Source organism: Bos indicus, chromosome 15 (genome assembly GCF_029378745.1).
Source record: "Bos indicus isolate NIAB-ARS_2022 breed Sahiwal x Tharparkar chromosome 15, NIAB-ARS_B.indTharparkar_mat_pri_1.0, whole genome shotgun sequence".
Classification (NCBI taxonomy): Eukaryota; Metazoa; Chordata; class Mammalia; order Artiodactyla; family Bovidae; genus Bos; species Bos indicus.
The window spans coordinates 50,417,953-50,427,823 of NC_091774.1; the positions used below are offsets into that span (position 1 = coordinate 50,417,953).

General features: G+C 34.8%; 1 pseudogene; it reads right to left on the reverse strand.

Moving 5' to 3' along the window:
- Positions 1 to 243: 243 nt before the first annotated feature.
- On the reverse strand, positions 244 to 1,181 carry LOC109569344 (olfactory receptor 52E2-like; annotated as a pseudogene).
- Positions 1,182 to 9,871: the final 8,690 nt, after the last annotated feature.

A 9,871-nucleotide genomic window follows, 5' to 3' on the forward strand; every position in this document is an offset into this window, starting at 1 on the left:
ATCTACTGATACCAGTGATCAAATATCATATATAAAGACTGTCATGGACTTTCACTTACTATTTGAATTGGGTAACAAAGCTTAGATTTTTCAGTCTCTGAATTCATTAAAATAGTTACAGAAGGGAGACAAAATACATATTTTGTCAATCACACTTAAATGTACATAATTTAATATAATAAGTTGTTTCCTTGCTCAAAAGTTCCATCTCATACATATTAGGTGCTATTCCATTTTAATTCCTTATTTTTGTAATAACATTTTTTTCACACGGCCATGGATCTGCTTGGTTCTGACTCCGTATATGACAGGGTTGAGCATTGGTGGCACTGTAACATAGAGATTGGCCAAAAGTATGTGAATGTAACGGGGGACATTTCAGCCAAAGCGATGTGTCATAAAGGAAAATAGAGCTGGTGTATAGAAGGCAAGAATTACACAAACATGGGAACCACATGTGCTGAGAGACTTGAGTCGTGTTTCACGAGAAGGAAGGCGAAAATACTCAGCACAGAGTATCTGAACATAAGAAAGGGCAATGGCTATGATATTAAACACTAGGATTGACATAGCACCTAAGCCATAGATGATATTGATCTTGATGCTGACACAAGATAGGTGAGCAAGACCCATGTGTTCACAGTAGGTATGAGGGATGACTTGATTCTCACAGAAGGGCAGCTGTAAAATGAGAAATACAAATGGAATAACAGAAATAAATGATCTCACTAACACACCAACACCAATCATAGAAACGACCCTGTTGGTGAGGATGGTGCTATATCGGAGGGGGTTGCAGATAACCACATAGAGGTCATAAGCCATTGTCAAGAGGATTGCTGATTCCATACCAGGGAAGTTGTGGATGAAAAACATCTGAGTGAGGCAGGCTTCAAAGAGGATCTCTTTGAGACTAAACCAGAAGATCCCAAGCATCTTAGGGATGGTAGCTGTGGAGAGACCCAAGTCAATGGTAACCAACATGGCCAAGAAGTAGAACATAAGCTGGTGTAGACTGCTCTCAGCCTGGATCACAAATAGGATAGTGAAGTTCCCTATCAGTGCAGTCAGGTACACAGCACAAAAGGGAAAGCCAATCCAGATATGGAGAGTTTCCAGTCCTGGGATTCCCAGCAACAAGAGAAGGAGGGGTGAAACTGGGTGTCATTGGGAAGGGACATCCTGCTTGGTAATGCATAAGTCCATGTTCCTTACAAATGGGTGTTTACCGATCTTCAGAGTACTGAGTAAAGCTCTGCAATGTTTTAAACCTAAGGAAAATAAGAATACCATACAATTGAGTATACTCTCTTCTTCAGTTAATTCACACAATAAGAAATGTAGATCAATACATAAACATCAGTGTGAAAAGCAAATTCTTGAGAAGGTTTTAGAAATTTTGTAGTGGATTGTCATAAAAAATTCTACATAATGTATTCATCTTTGTTAGCACTTTTATTCTCTGCTAATTTGTGATGGTTCTATCACTGGTATTATGCTAAAATTTTGCCTTACTATTAATAATTCATTAATTACCTTCTCTCATCATCATCAACATAATTTATTTTCAATATTGACATACATAGGGGTTTGCCAGCCTCTAAAATGGTCTGTAGTTTCATTTAATTAGATGGTAACACACAAGTATTAAAACATTTTTTCTAATAATTGCTAATGAACACAAATTCATTAAGATGCAGTCTAAAAGGTTCAAAATAAATATAAAGGATTCAGGTAAGCCATTTGTTAATATTTATTCATTAATATTAAAGTGTGCAGTTAAAGTGCAGTTAAAATGACAGCATCAACTACCATCCATTAAGGTACTTGCCTACTAATTCCAATGCTGTGGAACATGTGCAAATATTATCTCTAATCTTTATAAACACAAATAGGAAAACATTAATCCCATCTTTATGTATGGACCTAAACCTCATATAGTTTAAAAGACTTGTCAAAACTTGTAATGCTTATAGCTACAGAGCTATAGAAAGAAAATAGAGGAGAAAACAGTAAATTGAAATGAAAAGAGAATGGAAATAAGGAAAAGCTAATACATGCCTAACCCATATCATATGTACATAGCTCCCTCTCCTCTACACACATTCAAACAGACACATCATCTCTTTTAAACCCACATCCATCTGAATACAAGATGTCATATCTTCATTATAATCTAAGGAGGTCATAGTTGTAACAGTTTAAGATTCATGGCAAATATGTTGAAGAAAAAACTAAATAGATGCCTGTTCTGAGCAAACTGGGTCTACCATTTTCAAAATTACCAAAGCTGTTCTTACAGATTTTCATGTACTTTACTTATGGCAATTGTTAGGTGAGTATTAAAAAAAAAAATTGATCATTCATTACTGATAGTGGTTTTATAGTAAGAAGTCTTTTCATCATTTTGTATTATTGGAAAATGCCAGAAGAGCAATGGAAATTATGATCACAGTTTCACTAAGACAATCAGGTATCATCTAGGTCTGATGATATGAGTAAAAAAGCAGGGAACTCCTAGGAGGAAATGGCAAACATGAAAACAAGGGAAGCTGAAAGCAACAGATGTTATTTGTAGGAGGCACTCTGTGAAATGTCTTTAAGAATAAACTCTTTCTTCCATAATACTGTGGCCTTGAAATGCAATAGTGAATACTCTAAAAATGTGTGATATAGATAATTGAAAGTAGAACTCAGTTATGGAAGCAAAATTTTCTGTGATTCATTAACAGAAGTTAACGACAGTCTTAATTTTTTTTTTTTTTTTTTGTATTCCTAGTCCAGAAATCAAGTTGTAACTATCTATGGTGATGGATGCTAATCAGATTACTGTGGTGATCATTTCATAAGATGTAGGTTATGTTGTATACTTTAAACAAATATAACATTGTATGTCAATTATATCTAAATTTAAAAAATAAAGAAAAATATCTGAGTAGCATCCTCTTCTCTCACACATTATAAAAAAGTACAACTAATTTTACCTCTTCAGTATTTTAAAAATCAGTTCATCTATCTCATTCATAATTAAATTAGTTTAAATCATTATCATTTCTTGGATTTATTACAGCACAGTACTTTACAGTACTTGAAAGTATGAGGTCTGCAGTCAGACTAACTGTGTTGAAACCCAGATTCACAACTTATTTACAGTGTAATCAAAAGAAAGTAAGTGACAAGCATTTTTCATCTATAAAAGAAGGAATAAAGTTAAAGCCCTAAATATAATATTTTTTTAGTTTTAGATGGATTTTGAACACTTTGAGCCTATTTCAAAGATACCATGCTATCCATCATTCTTTAGATGTCAGGAGAGTGATTTTTCTAAAATGCACAGGATAGATTGAGGCTTAAATCCAAATGTGTATATTATGATTACATGCTCCTTCCTAACTATTATCTTATCCATTTCTCTAAACTTCTGTCTCAGTCTTCTTTCCCTCAAACTTATCTTGTGTCTCTTCTCTTCCTTTCTTTCTCTCATCTTTCCTTTTGTCTATCACTGTGGCCTCTGGATACACTGTGAGATAAGAGACAGAAGACTTACCAGACAGAGCACCAGGATGGAATCCTGTCTCTGTTTTGTCTTAAACCACTTAGTCTTTAGGAGAACACTGCTCTTTGCCTGGAGGAGTTTTCAGTAGAAATTCCCCACAGCCAGTTTTATAAAGCACAAAAAAGACCTCTGAGGAATCAAGATTCTAATCTGGTTTTGAGTCAAAAAAAGAGAGCCATTAGGGAGCCCTGGTTTCTAAGGAAAAGAAACCAAAGATGTCAGGTTTACATTAGGAAGGTGACTAAATAGGAGGTCTTTGTACTCTTCCCTCACAGAAACACCTGCTCAGCAATCAGTAATGGATGAAAATAAGAGTTCCAAAATCTAGATGGGAGGTTATAGGATACTGGTGGAGCAAAGAACAAGACAAAACAGATTAGTAAGAGTAAGAAGAAATGTTTCACTTTGCCCTCATCACTCACCTTTTCTAGACTGGCACTGCTCTGCACCAAGAAATTCCCTCAGCCTGAGTTCTCCTGTGGGGGAATGAGAGAGTAAGCCCAGCTCCGGATGAATGTGTGTGTGTGATGGTGGTGAGTGGGGGGAGTGTATGTATACAAATGATATATATTCATGCACAGGCATAGTCCTTTCTCATTATTCTCATTAGTTCTTTTCCATAAAGTCACCATGGACACTGAATTAAAATGTAGGAAAATATCATTCCTACAGGAAATGCAGATCTAGGTTCCTACAAGCTTCTTGTCACTGTTGTAGCCATGTGTTCCAGGAAACAAACTCACTCAGAAGGACAATGCAGATAAATATTATTTTATTCTGGTACACTTCAAAAGTAAATTTTTAAAATATTTATTTATTTTAGTGCATTTCACTACACTTGACAGCTATTACAAACAGCAATATTATCAACAAGAAACATGGAAATAAGAAAAATGCGGCACTAATAGAATGCAAAAGTAATACTTGTTTACAACGTGAAAGAGGAAATGAAAAGTCCACCTCAGCTGAGAATGTACATGTCAGGCAATTTAATTTGTCCCAGATCTTTGCATGTCTACAGATGACTGTGAAAATGTCATAACTATTTATTTGAGGTTACAAATAAATTCTTGAGAGTAGGCAAATTTGCAACTATAGAATTTCCAAATAATGGGATTGTGCTGTTGAAAGCGGAGAAGGCAATGGCATCCCACTCCAGTACTCCTGCTTGGAAAATCCCATGGACGGAGGAGCCTGGAAGGCTGCAGTCCATGGGGTCGCTGAGGGTCGGACACTACTGAGTGACTTCACTTTCACTTTTCACTTTCATGCATTGGAGAAGGAAATGGCAACCCACTCCAGTGTTCTTGCCTGGAGAATCCCAGGGACGGGGGAGCCTGGTGGGCTGCTGTCTATGGGGTCACACAGAGTTGGACAAGACTGAAGTGACTTAGCAGCAGCAGCAGCTGTTGAAGGGTTTTTGCTGAACCACGTAAGACACGGGGATTCTTGGCCTCCAGAGGAGAAGAATTCAATCTGGGGCCAGTGACGAGGCTTGATCGCTCAGAGCTTCTGTGTAATAAAGTTTTATTAAAGTATAAAAGAGATAGAGAAAGTTTCTGACATAGACATCAGAAGAGGGCAGAAAGAGTGCCCTCTGCTAGTCTTTAGCCGGATATTATATAGCTACTAGCAGTCTGCTAATTAGAGAAAGGAAATGTCTCAAAACTCAGAGAATGGCACCAGGCCCCTTACCCACAACATGCATTGAGATAACATTGGAATTGGGTGAGTCATCCTGGGCCATAAACGATTGACATGAATCTTAAAGAAAGGCAGATTTCCAAGCAAATATATAGTTTTATTAACATAGATTAGGAGAACAATGTACAAGTAAAACATACAGGATTTGAGCCTTTAGGTGGAACTGACTTGAAGACAGAGTCTAGGGTAAATGTATAGTACATTAACATAGTTTAAGGCAAACATTTCCATAACAAAAATGCATTAGTTAGCTCAAGGTTTGAGAAAAGTTCAGGTGGAACCAGGTGTCATTATGGCAACACAGAATTTTAAGAGAAACCTCTTTTTAAATTTGTATAAAGTGAAAGTGAAGTCGCTCAGTCATGTCCGACTTTTTGCAGTCTCATGGACTGTAGCCTACCACACTTCTCTGTCCATGGGATTTTCTAGGCAAGAGTACTGGAATGGATTGCCATTTTCTTTTCCAGAGGATCTTCCCAACCCAGGAATTGAACCCAGGCCTCCCACATTGAAGGCAGACGCTTTACCATCTTAGCCACCAGGGAAGTCTCTTAAATTTGTATAGAGAAGGGGAAAAAATATAACACTAGTTTGTTTCCTCCTCTGCTTAAGAGAGAGATAAAAATATCTGACACTTGTAGCCTATTTCCTCCATTTGAAGACCCCTGGCCTTCCTGCCTGTTCCCCTCTCACTGTGTATATGTAATGTATATAAGACACATTAACAATAACATAAAGAATATAACTAAATTTAAAGTTAAATGAGAAAATTCCAAGTTATATAATGAATGAAATTAGTGAGATTGTCACACACAATAAAGATTCAAAAATTAGTTAAAGGTCAAAAGCTAGCCTGGAATACATACATGTAAAATCAAGCAATAAATCTCAGTGGCTTGATTGTTTAAAGATGTCAAAGTTTACACAATAATGTTTAAATGCTATTCAGTTTTCAACAAAGTCACATTTTCATTTGTTTCATGTAATAAATTTTCTGTGATAGAAACAGACATACAGTTCAAAAATAGTTGCCAAGGGCTATGTTAGGGGAAAAAATGGGAAGAGATTGGTAAATGGGTACAAATTTTCAGCTATAAGATGTATACAGTCTGAGGATTTAGCACCTAACTTAAGGACTATAGTTGATAATACTATATTATATAATCAAAATTTGCTGGGGAGTAGAACTTAAATGCTCTCTCTCTTATAGATACACACACACACAAATGTTCTCACATACAAATAAATATGTGTGGTTACAGATATGTTAATTAACTAGATGTGGGAGGAGGGGAAATCCTTCTAAAATATATTTATATATCAAATCACCATGATGTGCATTTAAAAAAAAATCAATGGAATTTATTCTGATTAATATGAAAGTAATAAAGTATATATCATGTCTTGAGATAGGTTATGCTATAAAATTTAGTCTAATATAATTTGAATACTTAAAATCATGTTAATATGAAAATTATGATATATAATTTAAATATCAAGGTTACTTTAGGATTGATATTAGTTTTTCTTTATCTTTTCTTATATTAAAAATAAAAAGGCATTATTTAAAACAAAGGGACTAGACATTATCTTCACTTTTTAGATTTGTGCATTTATTTTTTTTAAATTTTATTTAACTTTACAATATTGTATTGGTTTTGCCATATATCAAAATGAATCCGCCACAGGTATACATGTGTTCCCCATCCTGAACCCTCCTCCCTCCTCCCTCCCCATACCATCCCTCTGGGTTGTCCCAGTGCACCAGCCCCAAGCATCCAGTATCGTGTATCAAACCTGGACTGGCGACTCGTTTCATATATGATATTATACATATTTCAATGCCATTCTCCCAAATCATCTCACCCTCTCCCTCTCCCACAGAGTCCAAAAGACTGTTCTATACATCAGTGTCTCTTTTGCTGTCTCGTATACAGGGTTATTGTTACCATCTTTCTAAATTCCATATATATGCGTTAGTATACTGTATTGGTGTTTTTCTTAGATTTGTGCATTTATTTTTAAAAACAACCAATTCTGAGATGTAAGCAATCCTGCTGAAAGGCAGACTCCAGGCAATTGAGGAAGACTCCTTTCCCTCTCCTCTTTCTTGGATTTTCCTGTTATAAAGATGTTAGCTCTAAAGACTTACAACCTGATTTCTGAACTCAAATCTAACTCCCAGTGTTATCGTTCCCTGACACTATAGGGAGATCATTCCCACTCAATGCCCATGGGACCCTCAGAAAATGGGAAACATGTCTACAACTGAGTTCATTATGAAAAGCTGTAAGTTATGAAGTTTTCTTCAGTTGAGGTGGGTACTCATCCTCATCCCAGGAGCACCCCTGGTGAGGTAAGGCAATACAATTTGCTCTCATTTGTGTCATAGGCTAGGTTGACAATAGCCAGATGGAAGGTTTCAGGACTCTCATCAGGGTAAACAGGCTGTGAAAAACAGGCTTGTGTAAGATTTCTTGGAGCAACTGAGCCCCTTTGGATTTATGACCCCTGAATAGGGGTCTCTGTTTAACTCTGATGTGAGTTGATTTCAGGGTGCAGCTTTCCTTGAGAATAAATTTGTGCATGGGCTTCTCTACTTAGATCAGGCCTTCAGAAAAAAGGCAATGAAGAAAGGATGGGAGTGCAGATGTATCAGCCCTACATTCTGAACAAACCTTAGAGATCTCTGGTATTTGAATAACTCTTCATGCTGCCCCAAACTGTCTAACATGCTTTATGTCATTTTACATTTACAGAATCCTGTGTAGCACTTGCCTCTTAATGGTTAATATAAACTTCATAACATTTTACAAAATTGCAAACCTTGTAATTACACTTGGATTCCAATTCTAGCTCCTTGAATTCATTGTAGAAGAGATTTGAGAACCTAAAGTGAACATCATGTACTTGTATTCATATCTGTGTTATATGTTTGAGTACCTATCTAGAAAGTCCCTTTAAGGATTCAGTACAACAATGCCCTCAGTATAAAGAAATATAATATCTAATAGAAGCTCAGTTCATGTTGATTTTTTATTTTTGTTATAAGCTTGATAGAGATGTAGAACTTATTTTTTTATTTTTTACTTTTTTGGTGTGTTTATTTTATATACTATCTTTCACTCATATGTACATCCATATTCTTGACTCTTCTAAGTATGCATACAAGGTCTTTTGGGTTTTGATTTATAATATCAGGATCTACTATGCTCTTATTTTGTAACTTGACATTTTTTCATGTATCAATGCATCACACTTGAAACCATCACAGCATTGTTAATTGGCTATATTCCAATACAAAATAAAAAGTTTAAAAAACCAACAAGAATAAAAAATTATATAGAATATTTAACAGCATGGAGAAAGTCTGAGATGCAGAATTTTGCCAGAAGGTGTTATAGGTCATTTATTTTATTCATCCTTAAAATCAGATATTTCTTCTCCTCCATTCCCTCTTTTTTCCCCCTATATGCAGACAAAGAAAAAAATATTGATATAATTTAATTTTGTTGTATTTCTTTTTTATAATTTATTTTTGTTGTATTTTTAATTTCTTGTATATGTCTTAAATATTTAATATGATAAAATAAATAGTATAAACAGTATTAAAGTAGTATTAAAAATTTTAATAGTATGAATAGTATAAATAATATGAAAATAGTATAAACTGTTAATGTACTATAGTGTTTGGGGATTAGTGTGAACCAGAGTCAGTTTATAGTGATTCCATTGTTTGTCTTAAGTTTAAATAATATTATTTACCAGAAAAAATAACACTCCCTTAGGTTCTTATTTTTCTCTTTTTATTAATTCATTCATTGGAACATCAAACAAATACATGAAAAGAGATGAACTCTGTCAAGTAAGAATTTGTACCATAATAAATGTGAAAGATGTACAGAAATAAAAATGCAGTATGGCAAAATAGAGACACGTAAGTGTACACATCATAGGGACGCTGAGGAGGGATATCATTTGATATCAAATGATGGTTGAAAATAACTAGAAAAGTAATCTCAGAGGAGTGATATGTGAGTAAATTCTTGAGTTATTGAGGGATTTTATGTGGAAAAATTACCACCATGAAGGACAAAGACACTGGGTCACCACTTTCACAAACTGACAAGTTCTCTATGAGAGATGTGGGAAAGATATTTAAAAAGCTTAAAGAAATGTTCCAATATTTTATAAGAGAAGGAAAGCCTCATCTCCTCTGTAATTTCATGGTTTATATTTTTATAATGAATACCATTGCAGCTCTGCATTATTTACTTACTTACCATGAACTATATATAGCACATGAATTTATCGACTACACTGGTGCTGATAAAAAAAGGTAACCACAGTGATACAGCTAAATTATATTCTTATCACAGTCCCAAATTTAGGCTCTTTCTAAGTCTATGCTTCCTAAGTATACCCTCTCTGATTGTTTTCTGTGTTTGTAAAAGCTTTAGTATAAATGTGTTTAGTATAAATATATATATACACACACACACACAAACACACATGTTTCATTTTTGCTGTGCTTTTGTGTTAACAGAAAAATCGAATTTCTGTTTCATTCTTCATTTGGATATTTTATATGTAAATATATAAAAATTACTT